The sequence below is a fragment of the Coffea eugenioides genome, chromosome 8 (assembly GCF_003713205.1).
Source record: "Coffea eugenioides isolate CCC68of chromosome 8, Ceug_1.0, whole genome shotgun sequence".
Taxonomy (NCBI): domain Eukaryota; kingdom Viridiplantae; phylum Streptophyta; class Magnoliopsida; order Gentianales; family Rubiaceae; genus Coffea; species Coffea eugenioides.
Window position 1 is genome coordinate 13,650,756 of NC_040042.1, and position 25,679 is coordinate 13,676,434.

Here is a 25,679-nt window from a genome sequence, read left to right on the forward strand (position 1 = left end):
ACAGCTATTTCTCAAGTGAATTTCACTTTCTTGATTCTTATTGAACGAAACGCTTAAGTTTCGAACTTTAGTTGATTTTCAAAGTTCTCAAGTTAAGTTTTATCGCAGATTTGGACTCCAAACCCGGAGTACCACCCAGACACGAGCACTAGAGGCACTATTTTGGTGAGTGCTTCCAAATATCAGATTGAACTCGATATTTGCCAATTATCTTTGATCAACGTGAATACGTGATAGATATGTGATTTGATAGAGCAAGGGTGTACTTTATCACACTTGCCCTATCCAAATTTGTTCTTGTTTATCGACTTTACCTGACTTGCTCTACATGCACATGAATTATATTATGCCTGGAATTCCAGAAACCCTGTGGCTAGTTAATCCAGTCGAGTCGGCAAGGGCATGGTCGATTAGATAACAAACCCTGGGTCACTAGTAAAGTCGAGTGGAGTGTTATCTCCTCGGCAACCCGGTATACTCGAGTATTACCACCCGTGTTTCGTGTGACGTGCGGGTCCGGAAAAGGGGGTTGATTGGTAGACGGAGAATGGCGAGAAGTGGAATTTTTATTTCTGGACTAGTTATTACCTGAAAGTTGACGGAGTCTCAACTCCTATTCGATCAAGTTGGGATGGAGCCGAGACATAAGAAAACTGTATCCTTACTTGTGAACATGATCCACACAATTCTTGACTACTTGAAGTTTTATCTCTTTACTTGAACTTGTTTGCTCGCTATTTCACTATTCCATGGTTATTATCTTGTTTGCTGGACAATTTGATATTTGGAACATCACTGAGCTTTAGCTCACCCTATTAGTTTTGTTTTCCTTACAGGGGTACGAGAGGCGCGTGAGACGTATAAAGAATAGTGTAGTCTAGTTATTTTGACTTTTGACTTGTACTCGCACTATTCCTCGAATAGAATGTTTTGTTATGGGAGTGTATATACTTTGAACTAGTTTGGGTATATTGAGACTTGTACCCTGATTTCTATCAATGTAAATTATAAGCTTGAATTGTGGATATTATTTATGGTTCATGGTTGTGTGCACGTGATTCGAGTGAGTGAGTCCTGGCGAGAGTTGGGCAGGCGGTCCGCCGAACTCTCTGGTACGCCTTAGGGGGAGGTGGGGTCGTCACATTCCCTGCAACCTCATTTCCCCATATAGTGGCAATCGCGACTAGATCTAGTCACGGCCCCCACTAAATTGTGAGGTCAGGTTCTTGAGAAATAAATAGTGAGATTTTGTTGCCTACACTAAAAAAAGGCTATTGGCCATTATTTCTAGTTCAATATCCCATTCATTATTCTTGTGCCTTTAATTAATTTGTTTGTTTCCAATGAGCTAGCAAGTTAGACTGCATAATTGAAACTATTTCGCTAAGACATTACCTTCCCTTAGTTTAATTTCCTATTCTATTCAATGTCATCTAGCTCTTTATGCCATGTATTTCAACTAATTAATCAATCTCATACAATTGCTTCATAATGACCATTATATCTCAAAGATTAAGGGCTTTTCTTTAATTTCTTCCTTCCCCACCTTTGCCTTGTTAACAAACTAATAGACAGAGCTATTCAAACCAATCAAAAAAATTAATTGTCAATTACCATACAACAAACACCAACTTCTTCCTTCCATTCTCATACAACTGTCTTTGTTATAGTTCTTGTAGTGAGTTCAGAAAAATTTTTATGCAATGGCACATGGACAAGTTGAAATGCTTATTTAACCTAATGCTTGCTAATTTAACAAAATAATGCTAGATAAAAGAACTTGTGTTTGGATAGTTATTTCTAATCCTTCTATTATAACAAAATCATGCACAATGAAAACAAATAGGTCTCTCTTGAACAAGAAAATTTTTCTTGTGCTCTCAATATCGTTCATCACTAATCAAAATAAATACCAAAATGAAGATTTGTATATGGTTGTCATTCTGATGCTTATTTTATCTTTTTTAGCATTAGAACTTTATTACTTCTATTTTTTTTTACAAGGGAACCTATAGCTACTACTCGAGAGTGCGTATTGAGTAAATTCTACCCCGTACAATAGCCATCAATCACATGTAGGGCTAAAACACACTAGGCAATCCCTGTGCAACAAACAGATATCCCAAAAAATGTTCGAATCCGAATTGGCAGAAAGACATGACACAAACTCTACCTTTTGGCCAACTCAAGAGACTTATTATTACTTTTTTTTTTCTCAAACGATAACAATTTCATTAATCAAATGCAATAGTTACAAAACTGGAGCACTTGCTCCTACGTCTTTACTGGCTAAGCTATTTAGCCATTGAGGAAATGATTCCTGCCACACATTTTCATCTACCAAGTTAATGGCAAACTTTGTCAATTGGTGAGCTACACAGTTACCTTCCCTTTTGATGAAGGAGAAGGAACTTTCAGTGACGTACAATCTGATCTTTAAAATATCAAATAGAATGACTCCAACTCTTAGATCTTCCATTTATGCAATTACTTCAATAGATATAAAGCCATACTACATGTTAAATAATTTATGCCTAGTTGGGCATGCGTGCGCGGTTTATTCCTCCTAGTTCTCTCTCACACGAGCAAAGCCAATCCCAAAAAACAAGAACTACAAATAGCCCAATCAAATAGTCTTAAACAAGACTAGTTTGAATTTGAAATAGGAGGTATTTGAGTTTGTTTGGATAGAAGATTATTTGAAATATTTATTTAAAATTTGTATTGTGATATATATGAGATAAAAAAGTGATTGAAAATTGTGTGTATGATGTAAAAAAAACAAAGTTTGAATTTTTTTTTTTTTAAATTCTTGATATCCAAACACACCAAATTTGTTTTGAATTATATTAGGATCCATTATTCTTTTCACTCAAGAAATAATGGATCCTAATATAACTATTAATAGCTTAGTCAACAATGCTACTTCCACAGGCAATGAAACTTAGAGCTCCTAATATGTATTGGCCAGCACTGAGGTACATGTCCTGCTAAAACATGAATGACTTGGATTATGTAACCTATGTTTGTGATTTGCATATTATTTACCTCCTGAACCAACAATACATTATGAACTTTGAGCAAATTATTCTCATTATTACAGTAGACCCAAAAAACAAAAGACTTAAATAGATAATAAAAAATTTTTGACCCACAATTTAATTACTGATATTAGTGGGCAAGCTGGTGCATGCGTAGCACAGTCAGACCCAAGCAAGTACTGATAAAAAAAGAAATGCATATAAGAATAGAAAAGCAAACCCTCACATATACTGATAAGGCAACCATCCAATAATTCAAACAAAGTTACCTAGCTATTATACTAATGCCCTTTGCATTACTGCAGGGGATTAGTCTGGCGTAAATCAGAATACGTCTGTGTCAGAAAAAAAAAAAATCATACTGATGCCCCTATTTGACCAAAAAAAAAAAAAAAACAAAAAACAAAACTGATGGGGTAACATATCACAAGCAAGATAGTACCACTGTTCTTACCAAACTTTTAAAATTCCTAAGCAAATAAAAAAACATAATATAAACAAAACTGCTATTCATCAATGCTACAAACGGCCAAAAAAAACTTTCATTCACAACTTTGTCTCACATATAGACGCAAACAGCTGTATTTTGCAATAAAACAAACACTTATAATAAAAAAAAATCTAAATAAAACAAACTAAGTCATAATCTCCTTACATTAAAAAAAAAAAAAAAAAATCAGAACATTACAGTCGAAATAAAAACTCCACTATTATCATAACACTAAAAACAAATTACTCTATCGGCAAAACAATTACTATCATAAAATCCTCTACTCAATCCAAAATCGAGACAGTGTTAAACACGACAATCAGTGGAAGCCACCACGTGAATGTTAGCCTTCTAAGCACCACGAGTAGAGAACACCAAGTGAAGAGTAGACTTGTGAGGAATTTCATAGTCTTCAAGAGTGCGACCATCCTCAAGATGCGTACCAGCAAAAACCAACCTTTGCTCGTTCGGTGGGATTCCTTCCCTAGACAGAATTTCTTCCTTCACGTTCTCGATGGTAGCAGAACCCTCCAACACCAGAGTAATGGTATTCCCTCTCAAAGTTTCCACAGATATTTCCATTCCTCCCCTCCACCTCAATCACCAACTGAAGGGTTGACTCCTCCTGGATGTAATAATCTGCAAGAGTCCGACCATCCTCAAGCTGTTTACCAGCCAAAATCAATCTCTGGTCAGCCAGTGGGATCCCTTCCTTATCTTGAATTTTCGCCTTGACATTGTCAATGGTATCAGAACTCTCCACCTCCAGAGTTATGGTCTTTCCAGTAGGAGTTTTCACGAAAATTTGCATTCCACCACCAAGCCTGAGCACCAGATGACGGCTGGACTCCTTTTGAACATCGTAATCGGCAATGGTCCGCCCATCTTCAAGCTGTTTGCCACCCAAAAACAGCCTCTGCTGGTCTGGGGGAACACCATCCTTGTGTTGAATCTTAGCCTTGACATTGTCTATAGCGTCAGAGCTTTCAACCTCAAGGCTGATTGGCTTGCTAGTGTCAGAGCTCTCAGCTTTCGCGGAGATCTTCATCTGTTAAGGGGGAAAAATGAAACCAAAAAAGCCAAATCCGATCAGATCTAATCAAATTCAAATCCCACAACCCAAAATTGCCAGCACAAATACCAAAAGATAAATAATTGGAATTGCTAGCCAAACAAAAAACTGTAATCCCTCAACCCGAATCAGTATTAACCATTAGATAATTCTAAGCTGTGATCATATACCTGCTAATTGAATGTATAATAGTCAGTCACATTTAGCAGCAGCTAATTGATTGTAATAAGTAGATAGTTAGTTGGTTATGATAGTAGTTAATTACTTAGCATCGCTGAGGTGGCAAGGTGGTTAAAGGCGGTTACTTCTTAATTCATTGATAAAATAAGTAACAGCAAGGGAAGGCAATTAAGAAAGCTAGTGAAAAAGAAACATCACTTATCTCCCCTTTATTATTGTAACCTTTCCTATAACTCTCCTTGATTATCAATATAGTACAATTCCTCCTCCCTATTCCTCGACGGACATTCTCCGTTAACTGGAATTGGGAATTGGGATCTTCACTACCTTTGCATCACAAAACAATTTAGATTAAAGATTACCTTTTGATGGCTGAATTTGAGAGAAGATTGATGATGAGAGACGCCCATACGGATATGCTAGTATATTAAAAAGAGGCTAAAGAGGTACTGTTGTCAGCACTGTTGATTGTCAGAGTGTTAATTTCGTCCCCTTTTCATTACGCAAAACCAACACGCAACGCGGTGGTATGTGCAATGGAAACTACTCCGGCGTTGCTTGTGCGGTGGGTGGAAAGTGGGATGAACTTGCTACCGATGAAGAAACACAAATGAAGCATTTCCATTCATGTACACCTTCAACGATCACAGCCCTTAAATCAGTGGTTTTGAACTTGTAGCAAAACAACAATGGAAACTTCGGTTTGCTTCTAAGGTGGAAAGTGGGATGAACTTCCCACCGTAGGCAGAAAGCCAATTAGAAGTACAGTTAACTTCGGTTGCTCCTACGGTGGGGTGGAAAGTGGGATGAACTTCCCACGAATGTAGCACACAAACGAAGCATATCCATTCATTTACACCTTCAACGATCACAGCCCTTAAATCAGTGGTTTTGAACTTTTAGCAAAACAACAATGGAAACTTCAGGGTTAGTTCTAAGGTGGAAAGTGGGATGAACTTCCCACCGTCGGCCGAAAGCCTATTAGAAGTACAGTTGCTTCTTCGATGGAAAGTGGCATGAACTTCCACTTTTTTTCCAAAAAAAAGTCTCAGTTGTGTCAAACTTTCCATTTTTGGAATGAAATATTTACAAAATCTCCATGAATAGGATCAACCCCTACTCCATGGGATTTACATGAGGTTCCTCTTTAAATTAAGAAAGTCCTCGATAGGGTTTAATTGATCCATGATTTATGTTTCATCTTTCGATTGGAAACTAGAAATATACGGACTTTCTATAGGACCTATTTTATTAACGGGATTCATCACCACTTTAACGACTTTAGCAACTTGGCCATTTACGGGATTCTCGATGATTTAATTTCCTAATGTTAGCGATGTACAGTCCTCAGATAAGATTATTTTCTTCTCGGAACCTTTTACTTTTTTTCCATCATGTGGGAGTTAGAATTAATTCCTGTTTATCTACTTCTATCTATGTGGGATGGAAAGTGGGATGAACTTTCCCTTTTTTTTTTAAGACATGATAGACCTACTCTTACTCTATATTAAGGAAATTGGGGACCTAAAGAGATCTAAGAAGGAAATGGGGGACCTAAAGAGATCTAAGAAAAATTCGGAAGGAACTCAATCACCACTCATTCACCTAAATCCCAAATAGAGTTTTAAAACTCTTTTAGTAGCTAACTACTCTAGGAGTAGTTGGTTAGGATAAACTTCCCACGGTAGGCAGAAAGCCTTTTAGAAGTACAACTCAGCATGAGCATTTGTGCCCATATTTTTGGGCCCAATTGAGAGAAGGTAACTGGCAAAGGCCGTTATCATCTTAAGGAGCTTAGCAAATACCAATATAAACTGGATTGGGTCGTTAAATGAATAAAGAATGTCCCAAACAGGGCAATGGGTAAAAGTCATTATTAATTTGAAGCCAGAATTTTTAGGTTGGGAAAAAAACTTGTAAGTAATAAACTTGTTATTCGATGAGTGTCATTTATAGAATTATATAGTTGTAGCGTATTTCCTTTTTGTTTCTAGTTTTTTCTTGATTATCTAGTCTTAAATTAAGTTTCTTTATCAACAAGGTCATCCTTAATGATGATTTTGTTGAAACAATGATAGCAATAAATTATATTAAACAGAATGAGGAAGTTTTGTATTAAATAAGAATTAATCTTTGCACTCTAGTTTCAAGGGCTTTAGAGACAAGATGACAAAAGCAAGTTTTTCCATTAGTCGGCTTGTTTTTTCTTGGATTTCCATTGATGATGATGATGGCATTCCATCATCATCTCTTTTAAACTTGATTGTTGTGTTGCACTTGCACTGATCTTTGCCATAGGCATCAAGGAGAATGATGTTAGAGGAGAATTTGTCACAATTATGTGTTTGAAGGAAGAAAACTAGAGGTGGGATTTTGTGGGAATTAAGAAAAGTTGGAACCGGTTGAGAGGATAAAGTTTAGTTTGAGCAAGAAAAAGGTTGGGTTTGCTGCTATTGTTGTTGCCACCATAGTATGAAATTGAAGTTAGTTGTTCTTGTAGTTTTGAGGGGTTTTAGGCAAAAAGACAAGGGAAGAGGCTGATGAACGAAGAGTTTCAACTATGTAGCTGTACAATACTTGACCATAGTGGAATAGATGTGCTCTATTGAACTATTTGGCTTGGATTAGATTGGACCGTACTCTTACTGGATGTAATCAAGATTGATCCTTTGTTTCAAAAAGAAAAAGAAATTAAATCAGTGTGATGCTTGATTAGATATTCGACTCAATCGGCAACTTGATTCTTCATAAGAAGCAAAGATAGGCTTACAAGAGTCGTCCGATTACATCCTGTACATCATTGTACTCCCTGGTAAGCAGTGAAAGCGATTTGATTATTTGATTTTCCTCTTTTTTGAAAAAAAAATTTCCTTTTTGTGTAAATAAACTAATTGGTAGTATATATTTTAACAAATTTGAAATTATAATTTGTAAAAGAGAAGAACATGAAATAGATGTGTTTGCCGGTTTTGTATGTCAAGCTTGTTTTGGTGAAGGCAAAAGAAAGTACTACATAGGGCAAGGGTTAAGAAAAATGCGAATAATAATAAGAGTAAATCTTATATGCACTGATAGTGTATACACTATCACCGTTTGATTCACGACATGTGTGCAAAAATTGAATTTCAAAATTAAATTTTGAAGTGTATACACTATCATTAATAACAAAAATGGAGTGTCATTAAAATTCTTAAGAATTTGAAATTACACTTAAATTTGGCTATACATCCGTTATAAATTTAGAAAAGGAACATTTCCATGTATTAATTTCAAGTAAAAAGTCAGAATTTTCATATCTTATCTTATCTTATCTTATCTTAAACTACATAAAGCGGGGAAGCTCCAGCTACGGTTGATTGTCTTGGTTTCAATGTGATTCTCCAGCTGATTTCGTCCTTTTTGGTCCTTTTCAAGCTTCCGTGCAGGCCCTTTGGCTGCTGGTCCCTTTTTGCTCATTTCTGCTTTTGTTCCCTTCTTCCAATTGTGCCCTTGTCCTGGTTTCTTTGTAATTTTATGCTCAATTTGGTCCTTTTGTTTGCTGTCCATCCTTCGGCTGCTGCTGCAATTGTTATCTAATAGTTTTGTCCTTTTGTTTCTTGTGCATCTTCCGCTGCTGCAATTGTTATCTAACTTTATTGACAAAAATATATTAATTTATCGATTTGATTTATTAACTTCCTTCTTTAACTTTCTCCTTCTTCAAAATATACTTTCCTCTGCTCTTTTATATTTATTAACGTTCTCCAAAATATATATATTAGCAAAGATATTAATTTTCTAAAAAATATACAAATCAATAAAAATTCTGTGTGCATCTAATTTATGCAGAACAATATAAATTCTATGTGGTACATTATCTATTCATTGATTTTGAATGAGATATTAATTCATCAATAAATAAATTGCTTCATGATTAAATAAATATTTATTCATATATGCTATTCAATCAAACATTATTAATTTTCGATATCAATGAACTAACGAACTCTTCAAAATTGTGTTATCTTTAAATTTTAGAATCTTATTAATTCCCAAAAAAATTGAGTAAGATATTGATTGATCAATAAATAAATTACTTCATGATTAAATAAATATTTTTTCATATATGTTATTCAATCAAGCATTATTAATTTTCAATATCAATAAACTAACAGACTCTTTAAAATTGTGTTATCTTTAAATTTTAGAATCTTATTAATTCCCAAAAAATTAATGCAAGTACTATTCTTTCCAGCAACATTTATTTACAAATCAATCGATCTAATACTCATAGAATACAAAAATGATTATTCGATTAATAAATACAAATATATGATTTCTTAATTTCTAATATCACATTGTTAAAAATCTTTAATTTATATATGTTGCTTCGATATCACATTGTTAATTTATATACAAGAAACAAGATACACACATTGAATAATAAAGATGTTGCTTCGATGATATTCTCTCTTAATTATTGTTTCTTTACTTTTGTTTGTTGCAGTTGTGCAGCTGCTACCTTCCATTCCTTAATGTAGACGCGATTTTTTTGGGCTATCCAAATCTATATATATTCTTGCATCCTATTTGTGTGCCTTTATATATATATATATATATATATATATATATATATGTTCATTTTCTCCAAAATATATATGTCGACAAAAATAATGATTTTTTAAATTTTGTGTGTATCTAATAAATATAAATCAATTGTGCCACTTTGTATTAGCTTCCATTAATACGACCAATTGTTTTTAAAAATATAGGATAATTTCCCTCTATTTCAAAAATATAAATTCCATAATATTTGTTAACTACTAAATTATTAATTTAAAGCTTTCGCATTTTCGAGACTATTTTTCGAGACTAAAAAAATATTAAATATCAAAAAATTACGCAGGTCACTAAAAATCCTATGTATATCTAATACATACTAACGAATAAAAATTCTATATGTATCTAATCAATATATATAAATCGATTATGTTGTTCTATATTAATGCAGATCAATGAAAATTATATGTGTTTAACCTATATCTAATGTATATAATTAATAATAGTGCCTTGTATTAACATATAATAAGTGTTTTTTATCAAATAATTATAATTTCGAGACTATTTCTATATTTATAATTTTCTCTCCTTCTTTATATTTATCCGCTTATTTATTAACTCGCTTATTAATTAATTTTGTCGAAAGTGTGTATATTGACAAAAATATTAACTATTAAAAAAATGCAAATCACTAAAAATGCTATGCACATCTAATACATAAAATAGCGTTCTTTTTATGTTTATTCGCTTATTTATTAGTTTTCTCCAAAATATATATTAGCAAAAGTATTAAATATGAAAAAAATGCAAATTCTTAAAAATCCTAGGTACATCTAATATATGCAAATGAATAAAAATTCTATGTGTATCCAATTAGTATATATAAATCAATTATGATGTTTCGTATTAAATATCAAAAAAATATGCAAGTCGCTAAAAATCCTATGTACATCTAATACATACAAACAAATAAAAATTCTATATGTATCTAATCAATATATACAAATTGATTATGGTGTTTTGTATTAATGCAGATCAATGAAAATCATATATGATTAGCATGCATCTAATATATATAAATTAATAATACTACTTTGTATTAACATATAATAAGTGTTATTTATGTGAAATAATTATAATTCGACACTATTTCTATGTTTATAATTTTCCGTCCTTCTTTATATTTATCCGCTTATTAACTTTGTCAAAAGTGTGTGTATTGAAAAAAATATTAAATATCAAAAAATTACGCAGGTCACTAAAAATCCTTTGTATATCTAATACATACTAACGAATAAAAATTCTATATGTATCTAATCAATATATATAAATCGATTATGCTGTTTTGTATTAATGCAGATCAATGAAAATTATATATGTTTAACCTATATCTAATATATATAAATTAATAATACTGGCTTGTATTAACATATAATTAAGTGTTATTTATGCCAAATAATTATAATTTCGAGACTATTTCTATATTTATAATTTTCTCTCCTTCTTTATATTTATCCGCTTATTTATTAACTCGCTTATTTATTAATTTTGTCAAAAGTATGTATATTGACAAAAAAATATTAACTATTAAAAAAATACACAAATCTCTAAAAATACTATGCACATCTAATACATACAATAGCCTTCTTTTTATGTTTTTTTTTGCTTATTTATTAATTTTCTCCAACATATATATTAGTAAAAATATTAAATATGAAAAAAATGCAAATTCTTAAAAATCCTAGGTACATCTAATATATGCAAATGAATAAAAATTCTATGTATATCCAATCAATATATATAAATCAATTATGCTGTTTCGTATTCATACAAATCAATGAAAATCACATGTACTTAACATGTATCTAATGTATATAAATTTAATTAATTTTCTCCAAAATGTATATATTAGCAAAAATATTAAATATGAAAAAAAATGCAAATCGCTAAAAATTCTGCGTGCATCTAATATATGCAAATGAATACAAATTCCATGTGTATCCAATCAAATATATAAATTGATTATGCTATTTCGTATTAATACAAATGAATGAAAATCATATGTACTTGACATGTATCTAATATATATAAACTTAAAAATAAATAATATTTATTGATTCAAAAAACAATTATTCGATCAATAAATACAAATATATGATTCTAAATTTATAATTTCAAATTGTTAAAAATCCTTAATTTGTATATATTATATTTATGAATTTATATTCTTCACTATATTTCTTTTCTTTTAGTTTTTCTAATACTAAACTCTTCCATTATCTAACACACGATTTTGAATCTTTGGTGATTTTCATACAAATTACATTCCAATCAATATAATTCATACACTACATTGCTACTCTCATTTCATAATACAACTACATTTTTTCCCTATTTTCTATCTCAGATACTCATTGATGATATACCCTCGCATATACTAACAGACAACATAAGAGTCATCAATTGCTATCATGCTAAAACTCGATGGATCTTTCAGCTAGAAGAAATAGAAATAACAGAAGGTTGACCAATATTCACACAAAAACACTTCTTACATGAAGGAAGTGTCATCCTGTTCATCCTGCTCAATGAAAACAATTATCATTTGTAGCTCATCAGCAGAGACTTTATCCAACAATCATAATTAAACGTGTCCACTACAGCTTCTTGCACAAAGCAATTATCTGTTTCCTAATTTTTCTTTATTCTACTTACACTTATATTTAACAATATAAAAATAAACATATCGAAATTATTTCGAATTATTAATTTATCTCAACTCTTAACAAATGATTTACATTCCATTAATTTAAATAATATTTACATCCTGTTACTCTTAAAAAATTAAATACAAATCACAACAATATTACTATATCTATTTATAAATATATTAATCTAATATATTGTTTCTCTATTTATTATTCCAACCCTACTATCATATAAAACACTCTAAACATTAATTATTAAATAAATCTTACATTACTCTTAAACAGTCAATAATGAGCACTCCGCGAAACTCGCGGGGCACAATGCCTAGTATGAATATTAAAAGGGAAAAAGGTCCTAGGGATTAAGGTTTTGTACGAATATTATAAGTTTTGAGGTTAGTCCAGTTATCTTGTTTGTTATGGGATCAATCAATGTCGCCTGGCCCATTTCTAATTTCCATGTATAGGTGTCAAGTCCCATTACTAACTACAATGGAATATACACTAAGATTTTATGGTTATAATTTCAAGGTCAAGTTGTCACGGGAGAACTTAGCAAATTTGGCCATGGGCAGCATAAACAAAATTTGCTTCTGGATGGGGGAAAGACGTATTCTACTTTTCAAGCTCCATGCTGCATTGCTTTCTTATTTATCAGTGTAATTAGGATAGGACAATTCGTTATTGAATTTATTAGACCCTCTTTGTTATAGTTCTTGTAGTGAGTTCAGAAAAAAATTTTATGTAACGACATATCAACATGTTGAAATCCTTATTTAACCTAATGCTTGCTAATTTAACAAAATAACGCTAGATAAAAGGATTTGTGTCTGGATAGTAATTTATGATCCTTCTATTATAACAAAATCATGCACAATGAAAACATATAGATCTCTCTTGAACAAGAAAATTTTTCTTGTGCTCTCAATGTCGTTCATCACTCACTGATCAAAATAAATGTCAAAATGAAGATTTGTGCACAGCGGTCATTCTAAAGCTTATTTTTATTTTTTTTAGGGATAATTTCAAAAACCTACCCTGAGGTTTTTGACAATTTCACTGAGCTCCCCTGATATTTGAAAAATTACACATACCTCCCCTATCATTTAAAATGATAATTTTACCCTTAAATGTTTTAATGAAATTCTCTTATTTGGTATGCTTATACTTAGAAATTACCCAAAAGCACTACTAAAATTATGATAATCCCATTACGCCAAAAATTTATAAACTATAAATGAATTATTTCAACATTTTCTTTTCTATCATATAAATTTAAATCCATAATAAAATATCATAAAAAATATCATATCATAGTAATAAAATTATTATTATTATAGTTGTTTATCAAATAGTAAATATGGACATGAAAAATTTGGTACATTTTCTTATAATTATACTAAATAATCTTCTAATTGTGTAGGGAAATAAATTAAAACTCATTCCATAAGAGCATTTTTGGGTATTCATTTAAAAAATTATCCAAATCAATATTATTTTAAAATTTTGTTATTAAAACTATCAAATCAAAGGATGTAAGTATAATTTTTCAAATCTTATGAGAGCTCAGTAAAATTATCAAAAACCTCAGGGGAGGTTTCTCAAATTATCCCTTTTTTTTTAACATTAGAAACTTTATTACTTCTATTTGCTCCTACCATTTATGCAATTACTTCGATACATATAAGGCTATGCTGCAGGTTTAAATAATTTATGCCTAGTTGGGCATGCTGCAGTTTATTCCTCGTAGTTCTCTCTCACACGAGCAAAGCCAATCCCAAAAAACAAGAACTACAAACAGCCCAATTCAAGGCTAGGTTTATTCATTCTTAAACAAGACTAGTTTATTCTTAATCAAAACAGTCTTAAAACAAGACTGGGTTTATTCCTCCTAAGTTCTCTCTGCACACGAGGAAAGCCAATCCCAAAAAAACAAGAACTACAAACAGCCCAATTCAAGAGAGTCTTGAAACCAAGACTGTCTTAAACATGATGGCAAAGACACACGAGCAAAGCAAACAGAATTCCCAAAGTCAAGACAATCAGCGTATTGTCGTTTAGAAGCCACCACGTGAATGTTAGCCTCCTAAGCACCGCGAGTAGAGAACACCAAGTGAAGAGTCGACTTGTGAGGAATTTCATAGTCTTCAAGAGTGCGACCATCCTCAAGATGCGTACCAGCAAAAACCAACCTTTGCTCGTTCGGTGGGATTCCTTCCCTAGACAGAACTTTTGCCTTCACGTTCTCGATGGTATCAGAACTCTCCACCTCCAGAGTTAAGGTGTTCCCTCTCAAAGTTTCCACAGATATTTCCATTCTTCCCCTCCACCTCATCACCAAGTGAAGGGTTGACTCCTCCTGGATGTAATAATCTGCAAGAGTCCGGCCATCCTCAAGCTGTTTACCAGCAAAAATCAGCCTCTGGTCAGCCAGTGGGATCCCTTTCTTATCTTGAATTTTTGCCTTGACATTGTCGATGGTATCAGAACTCTCCACCTCCAGAGCTATGGGCTTTCCAGTAGGAGTTTTCACGAAAATTTGCATTCCATCACCAAGCCTGAGCACCAGATGACGTCTGGACTCCTTTTGAACATCGTAATCGGCAATGGTCCGCCCATCTTCAAGCTGTTTGCCAGCCAAAAACAGCCTCTGCTGGTCTGGGGGAATACCTTCCTTGTCTTGAATCTTAGCCTTGACATTGTCAATAGTGTCAGAGCTTTCAACCTCAAGGCTGATTGGCTTACCAGTGTCAAAGCTCTCAACCTCGACTGTGAGACCTTTCACGAAGATCGGCATCTGTTAGGGGGAAAAAACCAAAAAACAAGCCAAATCCGATCAGATCTAATCAAATTCCAATCCCTCAACCCAAAATTGCCAGCACAAATACCAAAAGATAAATAATCGGAATTGCTAGCCAAACAAAAAACTGTAATCCCTCAACCCCAATCAATGTTAACCATTAGATAATGCTAAGCTGTGATCATATACCCGCCAATTGGATGTATAATAGTCAGGCAGTCACATGTAGCAGCAGCTAATTGATTGTAATAGTTAGTTAGTTATGATAGTAGTTAATTACTAAGCATCGCTGAGGTGGTCAAAATTGCGGTTACTTCTTAATTAATAATTGATAGAATAAGTAACAGCAAGGGAAGACAATTAAGAAAGCTAGTGAACTTATCTCCCCTTTATTATTGTAACCTTTCCTGTAACTCTCCTTGATTATCAATATAGTACCATTCCTCCTTCATATTCCTCAACGGACATTCTCCGTTGACTGGAATCGGGAATTGGGATCTTCACCACCTTTGCATCACAAAATAATATAGATTGTCAAAGAAGGAAGGATTACCTTTTGATGGCAGAATTTGAGAGAAGATTGATGAAGAAGAAGATGGGTAGATTAACGAGTGAGAAATGAAGGTGAGAGACGCCCATATATAGAGAAAAAACAGAAGACGTCTACTTCCACATTAAGCAAGTGGTTGCGTTTGGGGAGGGAGGCTACCGCGAACAATTTTTCTAGAACGTGGCAGAATTTTCAGAGAGGATTGATGAAGAAGAAGTATACAAATCAAAAGCGGCTACAATATTTTCTTTCTGACATTCCGTCGTTGACCTCATAGTGTATGTGTTAAAGCTCGGATACCTATATTTATGGTAGGAACGCATTGACCGTTCCTACACATCATGGTCTAGCCATGGTGGAATTGTTTGTGGTCCAAAACCATTTGGACTAAGAAGCACAGACCACGCGCTTGGCAAGGAGTACTCGCCAGGCCTGAGAAAAATTCTACACCACAGCAACTGTACGTGCAATTCTTCATTTGAATTTAATTAACTTTTGTCTTCACTTCTCCCATTTTGGTATTCGAGGAAAATGTGCGCGTAGAAGGTATCAAAATTTTAACAAATAATAAATGTAAATCTCATACGTGCGGGGATAATAATTTCGAAGAAGGAAAAGTGGAGGTAAACATAGTAGTTCCGCGGCAACTCGAAACACAAAAGGATTCAAGCCTTCATTATATTTATATACATATATAAATTTAGTATCCAAGTGTTCAGTTTTAACATCCGGGAAAATGGTATAGTAACTATCGTTATACTAGTATATTAAAAAGAGGCTAAAGAGATACTGTAGTCAGCACTGTTGATTGTCAGAGTGTTAATTTCGTCCCCTTTTCATTACGCAAAACCAACACGCAATGCAGTGGTATGCGCAATGAAGCAATCCGATGGTATGTGCAATGGAAACTACTCCGGGGTTGCTTGTGCGGTGGGTGGAAAGTGGGATGAACTTCCTACCGATGAAGAACACAAATGAAACATTTCCATTCATGTACACCTTCAACGATCACAGCCCTTAAATCAGTTGTTTTGAACTTTTAGCAAAACAACAATGGAAGCTTGGGGGTTGCTTCTAAGGTGGAGAGTGAGATGAACTTCCCACCGCAGCCAGAAAGCCTATTAGAACTACGGTTGCTTCTTCGATGGAAAGTGGCATGAACTTCCACTTTTTTTTCCAAAAAAAAAAATCACAATTGTGTCGAACTTTCTATTTTTGGAATGAAATATTTAGGGAATCTCCATGAATAGGATCAACCCCTATTCCATGGTATTTATATGAGGTTCCTTTTTAAATTAAGAAAATCCCTAATAGGGTTTGTTTGATCCATGATTTATGTTTCATCTTTCGATTGGAGATTAGGAACAGACGGACTTTCTATGGGACCTATTTTACTAACGGGATTCATCACCACTTTAATGACTTTAGCAGCTTGGCCGGTTACAGGATTCTCAATGATTTAATTTCCTGATGTTAGCAATGTACAGTGCTCAAATAGGATTATTTTCCTCTTGGGACCTTTTACTTTTTTTCATTATGTGGGAGTTAGAATTAATTCCTATTTATCTACTTCTATCGATGTGGGATGGAAAGTGGGATGAACTTCCCTTATTTTTTTTCGGATATGATAGACCTACTCTTACTCTATACTAGAGGAAGAAGGGACTGAAGAGACCCAAGAAAAATTCAGAAGAAAATGAACCACCACTCCTTGACCTAACTCTCAAGTAGAGTTTTAGAACTCTTTTAATGGCCAACTATTCTAGAAGTTCTATTAGAAGGTATATTAGGTAGAAGGTCTATTAGAAGTACAACTCAGCATGAGCATTTTTGTCCATATTTTTGCGGCGCAATTGAGAGAAGGTAACTGGCAAAGGCTGTTATCATCTTAAGGAGCTGATAGCAAATACCAATATAAATTGGATTGGGTCGTTAAATGAATAAAGAATGTCCCAAACAGGGCAATGGGTAAAAGTCATTACTAATTTGAAGCCAGAATTTTTAGGTTGGGAAAAAAACTTGTAAGTAATAATTAAACTTGTTATTCGATCAGTGTCATTTATAGAATTATATAGTTGTAGCGTATTTCCTTTTTGTTTCTACTTTTTTCTTGATTATCTAGTCTTAAATTAAGTTTCCTTATCAACAAGGTCATCCTTAATGATGATTTTGTTGAAACAATGATAGCAATAAATTATATTAAACAGAATGAGGAAGTTTTGTATTAAATAAGAATTAATCTTTGCACTCTAGTTTCGAGGGCATTAGACAAGATGACAAAAGCAAGTTTTTCCATTAGTCGGCTTGTTTTTTCTTGGATTTCCATTGATGATGATGATGGCATTCCATCATCATCTCTTTTAAGCTAACTTGATTGTTGTGTTGCACTTGCACTGATCTTTGCCATCATCATCTCTTTTAAACTTGATGGTTGTGTTGCACTTGCACTGATCTTGGCCATAGGCATCAAGGAGAATGATGTTAGAGGAGAATTTGTCACTACTATGTGTTTGAAGGAAGAAAACTGGAGGTGGGATTTTGTGAGAATTAAGAAAAGTTGGAACCGGTTAGAGTAAGTTTAGTTTGAGCAAGAAAAAGGTTGGGTTTGCTGCTATTGTTGTTGCCACCTTAGGATGAAATTGAAGTTAGTTGTTCTTATAGTTTTGAGGGGTTTTAGGCAAAAAAAACAAGGGAAGAGACTGATGAACGAAGAGTTTCAACTATGAAGCTGTACAACACTTGACCATAGTGGAATAGATGTGCTCTATTGAACTGTTTGGCTTGGATTAGATTGGACTGTACTCTTACTGGATCTAATCAAGATTGATCCTTTGTTTCAAAAAGAAAAAGAAATTAAATCAGTGTGATGCTTGATTAGATATTCGACTCAATCAGCAACTTGATTCATCATGTTTCAAAAAGGCAGAGATAGGCTCACAAGGGTCGTCCGATTACATACTGTACATCATTGTACTCCCTGGTAAGCAGTGAAAGCGATCTGATTTTTCGATTTTCCTCTTTTTTTTAAATTTTTTTTCCTTTTTGTGTAAATAAGCTAATTGGTAGTATATATTTTAACAAATTTGAAATTATAATTTGTAAAAGAGAAGAACACGAAATAGATGTGTTTGCCGGTTTTGTATGTCAAGCTTGTTTTGGCGAAGGCAAAAGAAAGTACTACATAGGGCAAGGGTTAAGAAAAATGTGAATAATAATAAGAGTAAATCTTATATATACTGACAGTGTATACACTATCACCGTTTGATTCATGACATGTGTGCAAAAGTTGAATCTCAAAATCAAATTTTGAAGTGTATACACTGTCATTAATAGCAAAAATGGAGTGTCATTAAAATTCTTAAGAATTTGAAATTACACTTAAATTTGGCTATACATCCGTTATAAATTTAGAAAAGGAACATTTCCATGTATTAATTTCAAGTAAAAAGTCAGAATTTTCATATATGAATATTAAGAGGGAAAAAGGTCCTAGGGATTAAGGTTTTGTACGAATATTACAAGTTTTGAGGTTAGTCCAGTTATCTTGTTTGTTATGGGATCAATCAATGTCGCCTGACCCATTTCTAATTTCCATGTATAGGTGTCAAGTCCCATTACTAACTTCAATGGAATGTATACTAAGATTTTATGGTTATAATTTCAAGGTCAAGTTGTCACGGGAGAACTTAGCAATTTTGGCCATGGGCAGCATAAACAAAATTTGCTTCTGGATGGGGGAAAGATGTATTTTACTTTTCAATGCTTTCTTATTTATCAGTGCAATTAGTATAGGACAATTCGTTATTGAATTTATTAGATCCTCTTTGCTATAGTTCTTGTAGTGAGTTCAGAAAAAAATTTTATGTAATGACATATGAACATGTTGAAATCCTTATTTAACCTAATGCTTGCTAATTTAACAAAATAACGCTAGATAAAAGGATTTGTGTTTGGATAGTTATTTACAATCCTTCTATTATAACAAAATCATGCACAATGAAAACATATATATCTCTCTTGAACAAGAAAATTTTTCTTGTGCTCTCAATATGGTTCATCACTGTTCAAAATAAATGTCAAAATGAAGATTTGTACATAGCGGTCATTCTAAAGCTTATTTTAATTTTTTTAGGGATAATTTCAAAAACCTCCCCTAAGGTTTCTGACAATTCCATTGAACTCTCTTGAGATTTGAAAAATTATATATACCTCCTCTGTCATTTAAAATGATAATTTTACCCTTAAATATTTTAATGAAATTCTCTTATTCGGTATGCTTATACTTAGAAATGACCCAAAAGCACTACTAAAATTATGATAATCCCATTACTCCAAAAATTTATAAACTCTAAATGAATTATTTCAACATTTTCTTTTCTATCTTATAAATTTGAATCCATAATAAAATACCATAAAAAATCTCGTATCATAGTAATAAAATTATTATTATTATAGTTGTTTATCAAATAGCAGATATGGACATGAAAATTTTGGTACATTTTTCTTATAATTATACTAAATAATCTTATAATTGTATCGGGAAATAAATTAAAACTCATTCCAAAAGAGCATTTTTGGGTATTCATTTAAAAAATTATCGAAATCAATATTATTTTAAGGTTTTGTTACTAAAACTATCAAAACAAGGGAGGTAAGTGTAATTTTTCAAACCTTAGGAAAGCTCAGTGAAATTATCAAAAACCTCAGGGGAGGTTTCTCAAATTATCCCTTTTTGTTAACATTACAAACTTTATTACTTCTATTTGCTCTCCTACCATTTATGCAATTACTTCGATACATATAAAGCCATGCTGCAGGTTTGAATAATTTATGCCTAGTTGGGCATGCTGCAGTTTATTCCTCGTAGTTCTCTCACACACGAGCAAAGCCAATCCCAAAAAACAAGAACTACAAACAGCCCAATCAAGGCTAGGTTTATTCTTAAACAAGACTAGTTTATTCTTAATCAAAACAGTCTTAAAACAAGACTGGGTTTATTCCTCATAAGTTCTCTCGGTACACGAGGAAAGCCAATCCCAAAAAAACAAGAACTACAAACAGCCCAATTCAAGAGTGTCTTGAAACCAAGATTGTCTTCAACATGATAGCAAAGACACACGAGCAAAGCAAACAGAATTCCTAAAATCAAGACAATCAGCGTATTGTCGTTTAGAAGCCACCACGTGAAAGTTAGCCTCCTAAGCACCGCGAGTAGAGAACACCCAGTCAAGAGTGGACTCGTGAAGAATGTTATAGTATGCAAGAGTGCGACCATCCTCAAGCGGCCCACCAGCAAAAACCAAGCTTTGCTCTTCCGGTGTGATTCCCTCCATAGACAGAACTTTTGCCTTCACGTTTTGGATGGTATCAGAACTCTCCACCTCCAGAGTTAAGGTCTTTCCAGTAGCAGTTTTCACGAAAATTTTCATTCCGCCACCAACCTTGAGCACCAAATCAGGGATAGACTTCTTTTGAATATTGTAATCGGCAAGGGTCCGCCCATCTTCAAGCTGTTTGCGAGCTAAAAACGGCCTCTGCTTGTCTGCGGAAAAACCCTGCTTGGCGTGAATCTTAGCCTTGACAGTGTCAACAGTGTCAAAGCTTTCAACCTCAAGGGTAATTGGCTTACCAATGTCAAAGCTCTCAACCTCGACTGTCAGACCTTTCACGAAGATCGGCATCTGTTAGGGGGAAAAAAACCAAAAAAAAAAAGCCAAATCCGATCAGATCTAATCAAATTCCAATCCCTCAACCCAAAATTGCCAGCACAAATACCAAAAGATAAATAATCGGAATTGCTAGCCAAACAAAAAACTGTAATCCCTCAACCCTAAATTCGGCACCTAATTCCTTAATTTAGGGGTGGAATCCATAAATTACAGAGAAAAAAAAACCTAAATCAAAATCTATTCCTTCTTCTTCTTCTTTTTTTTTTAAATCAAAGTCCCTTGCATTCCCTCCAAAATAATTGCCAATATTCATTTATCCATAACTCTAGAAAATAGGGCGAGATGGCATATGGCAAAATAACATAGCAGAATAGAAAAGTGGGCAAAGAAGAAAAATGGTGAAAATATGCTGTCACCTTACAGAAATTATAATGAGGAGAAGGAAGAAATAGTGGTAGTCTTGGAAGTGTGAAATCTAAAAAAGCTTAGGGAAGATGAATCCGAATTGTAAAGTGGGAGATAGGGGGATCCGGGGCAAAGACTGAGCTAAGACATACCCAAGTAATAATATTGCAAGCTTATCACATAATTTGCATATTTTAACAATGGTGTGGAACAATTTTACTTGTACTTGTTTTAGGCACACGATTGAAATGCTATAAAAAAAATAAAATAGAAAGTTTGTTCTGAAAATCTGTATGAATGGTTTGAGTTAGATATGTTGGAGGAAAGTGGAAGAAAATTTTGCACAACAAGTGTTCATGAGAAAGTAAATGATAGCTGTCCAACCAATTATTGGAAGGAATTGCTGGTAGAAGATAATCAGGAGCCATGAGTTTCCAGAATAAAAAGAACGGTGTATTCATTATACGAACTATATGAGAAACTTTCCACAATAAGTGAGGAGGTTTAGGCAAGTAAAAGAACAGAAAATTTTAAAAGGTTCTATTTTTTTGGGTAAACAATCAAACCTTATGGTGTACATACTATTACCAGGTATTTATGGGTGATCACTTTCAGATAAACTGAGACACATAGCAAGAGAAAAGGTAAGCAAAGTGGCTCATGAAAAGTAGATATAGGTAAAGATGTTTAGATAAGTATGCCCTAGTATCATGTTGGATAGCAAATATTTTTTAAATGAACTAATGATAGTGGAGAAACAGTGGGATGCTAGCAAATTCGATCAAATCTAATCAAATTCAAATCTTTAAACTCAAAATTGCTAGCAAAAATACCAAAAGATAAATAATGGGAATTGCTAGCCCAAAAAAAAAAACTGTAATCCCCGAACCCTAAATTCGGCACCTAATTCCTTAATTTAGGGGTGGAATCCATAAATTACAGAGACAAAGAAACCTAAATCAAAATCTTTTCCTTCTTTCTTCTTTTTTTTTATTCCAGCCTAAATTGGATTAATTATATTAAAAATATAAAAATGGAAAGTCTTCTCGTTCAACCAAATAATCCCAATAGATCCGTCAACTACCGGAAAATTTTTAAAAAAATACTAAAATCAATCAAAGCATCAAGCAGCAAACAATCATAAACAAACTGTGAAAAGAAGCAAACTGATGCAGTTGCAAGGAAATGACTGGATTAACAAACTCAAAAAATCAAAATACATAAAAAATGAAACTGTTATATATTGCTTTTTATGAAACTGTTACATAAAGATTTTTTATGAATTTTCTGCTGCATTTTTTAATTTTCTATTATATATTGCTTTTTTGAAACTGTTGTATTTATTTTTTACTGAATTAATAGTTATTGGATTTTAAGAAAACAAAAAAGAACTAAAACATGATGTTTATGAAGGAAAAATAGCAATATAATAAAAAGTGGTACAGAGAGTGACACAGGATATGGGACAAAAGATCCGTTGCAGAGATATTAACCGTTCAATAATGCTAAGCTGTGGTCATTTACCAGCTAATTGATTGTATAATAGTCAGTCAGTCACATTTAGCAGCAGCTAATTGATTGTAATAGTTAGCAAGTTAGTTGGTTATGATAGTAATTAATTACTAAGCATCGCTGAGGTGGCAAGGTGGTAAAAAAGGGGGTTACTTCTTAATTAATAATTGATAGGATAAGTAACAGCAAGGGAAGGCAATTAAGAAAGCAAACATACCTTGAGCTCCAAATGAGGGATAGACTCCTTTTGAATATCGTAATCGGCAAGGGTCCGCCCATCTTCAAGCTGTTTGCCAGCAAAAAACAGCATCTGGTTGTCTGGGGAAATACCCTGCTTGGCGTGAATCTTAGCCTTGATAGTGTCAATAGTGTCAAAGCTTTCAACCTCGAGGGTAATTGGCTCACCAGCGTCAGGGATCCCAACCTTGAGTGTCAGAGCTTTCACGGACATCTGCATCCGTTGGGGGGGCGGGGCGGGGGATACCAAAAGATAAATAATCGGAATTGCTAGCCAAAAAAAAAAGCTGTAATCCCTCAACCCTAAATTCGGCACCTAATTCCTTAATTTAGGGGTGGAATCCATAAATTACAGAAAAAAAAAAACCTAAATCAAAATCATCAAGCAGCAAACAATCATAAACAAACTGTGAAAAGAAGCAAACTGATGCAGTTGCAAGGAAATGACTGGATTGATTGATGAGATATTAACCGTTCAATAATGCTAAGCTGTGATCATTTACCAGCTAATTGATTGTATAATAGTCAGTCAGTCACATCTAGCAGCAGCTAATTGATTGTAATAGTTAGTTAGTTATGATAGTAGTTAATTACTAAGCATCGCCGAGGTGGCAAGGTGGTCAAAATTGCGGTTACTTCTTAATTAGTAATTGATAGGATAAGTAACAGCAAGGGAAGGCAATTAAGAAAGCAAACATTTCCTGTAACTCTCCTTGATTCTCAATATAGTACAATTCCTCCTCCCTATTCTTCCACGGACATTCTCCGTTGACTGGAATCGCGAATTGGGATCTTCACCAGCTTCGCATCACAAAATAATATAGATTGTCAAAGAAGGAATGATTACCTTTTGATGGCAGAATTTGAGAGAAGATTGATGAAGAAGAAGATGGGTAGACTAACGAGTGAGAAGTGAAGGCGAGAGACGCCATTTATATACTGTATGAAAAAGAGGCTAAAGAGGTACTGTAGTCAGTATGTAGATTGCCACAGTGTTAATTTCGTCCCCTCCTGATTGTGCAAAACGGACCACATATTTAACTTTAAAGAGGTTTCTGTGGCTTTGAACTTTAACAAAACGCCAATAGATACTTCGTGACCAAATTTTGTCCTCACGGGAAGGTTTTATTATGATTATTGAGCAACGTGCCTTTTTTTTTTTTTTGGGATAATTTAAGAAACCTAAACCTCCACTAAGGTTTCTAACAGTACCACGGAACTCTCTTAAAGTTTAAAAAACTACATCCACCTCCTGTGATTTGATAGTTTTAGTAATAAAGCTTTAAAATAATAATGACTTAGTCAAATTTTTAAATGAATATCCAAAAATGCCCTTGTGTAATGAGTTTTAATTTACTTTCCTATACAATTATAAGATTATCCAGTGTAAATATAAGAAAAAAGTGTCGAATTTTTCATGTTCATACCTACTATTTGATAAACAATTATAATAATAATAATTTTATCACTATGATAGGATACTTTTGAAGGTATTTTATTATAGATCTAGATTTATAAGATAGAAAAGAAAATTTTAAAATAATTGATTTAGAGTTTATGAATTTTTCGAATAGTGGGATTATCAAAATTTAGTAGTGATTTTGGGTCATTTCTTTTTGATTTATTGTTAATTTTAATACCAAAAAATAGAAAACAAAGATTAGCAAAAAAAAAAAAAAACATTGGATTACATATAAAGTCAACTCATCAAAAAATCACTAGTTCGACATTTGATTATAATAGAAATTAGAGATAATAGTAAAAGTTCTACAGTTTTATTGGTCAAAAAATTAAAATAAAAAGGAATGAGAAGGAAAAAGAATGAAAAAATAATTTTAAAAGTCATTCTAAATATAAGAATATCAAACAAGAGAATTTTATTAAAATATTTAAAAGTAATATTATCATTTTAAATAACAAGTAAAATATGCGTAATTTAAAAAATCTCGAGAGAGCTAAATAAAATTGTTAAAATCCTCAAGGGAGGTTCCTGAAGCTATCCCAACGATAACAATTCATTAAACAAAAACACAGGATACTTGTATGTCGGGAGCAACTCCTTCTACGTCTCTTTTAGCTGTAATAGCAAGGCAACCGGGAGCTGGGTGTGAGGGTGTCATTGAACGTCTCCTGGCTCCTGGGGGGCCAGCATCCTGCCGCCGGACAAGTGTTCACTGTAAAATTTATTGCTCACGTGCTTCTTCCAAAACAATGGGTTGGTACAAGCCAATATACCATTCTACAGAATTATTGTTGGTTTAAAACAGGGATAACCTTTTTATATATCATGAGGGTATAATTAGATTAACACATTTAGATTATGTCATATAGTATAAATTTAAATTTAAAATTCAACTCATGCACATATAATATACTCTAAAAACATTCAAACTTCTAGCGTAAAAAAATCACTGATGGTATATAAAAAGCTAATTCTTAAAATAATATTGCAAGAAGAAGCAATTGCACCACAGCC

The 25,679-nt window shown here is 33.2% G+C and overlaps 1 pseudogene; it reads right to left on the reverse strand.

Moving 5' to 3' along the window:
• Positions 1–3,778: 3,778 nt before the first annotated feature.
• Positions 3,779–24,138, reverse strand: LOC113779019 (annotated as a pseudogene).
• Positions 24,139–25,679: the final 1,541 nt, after the last annotated feature.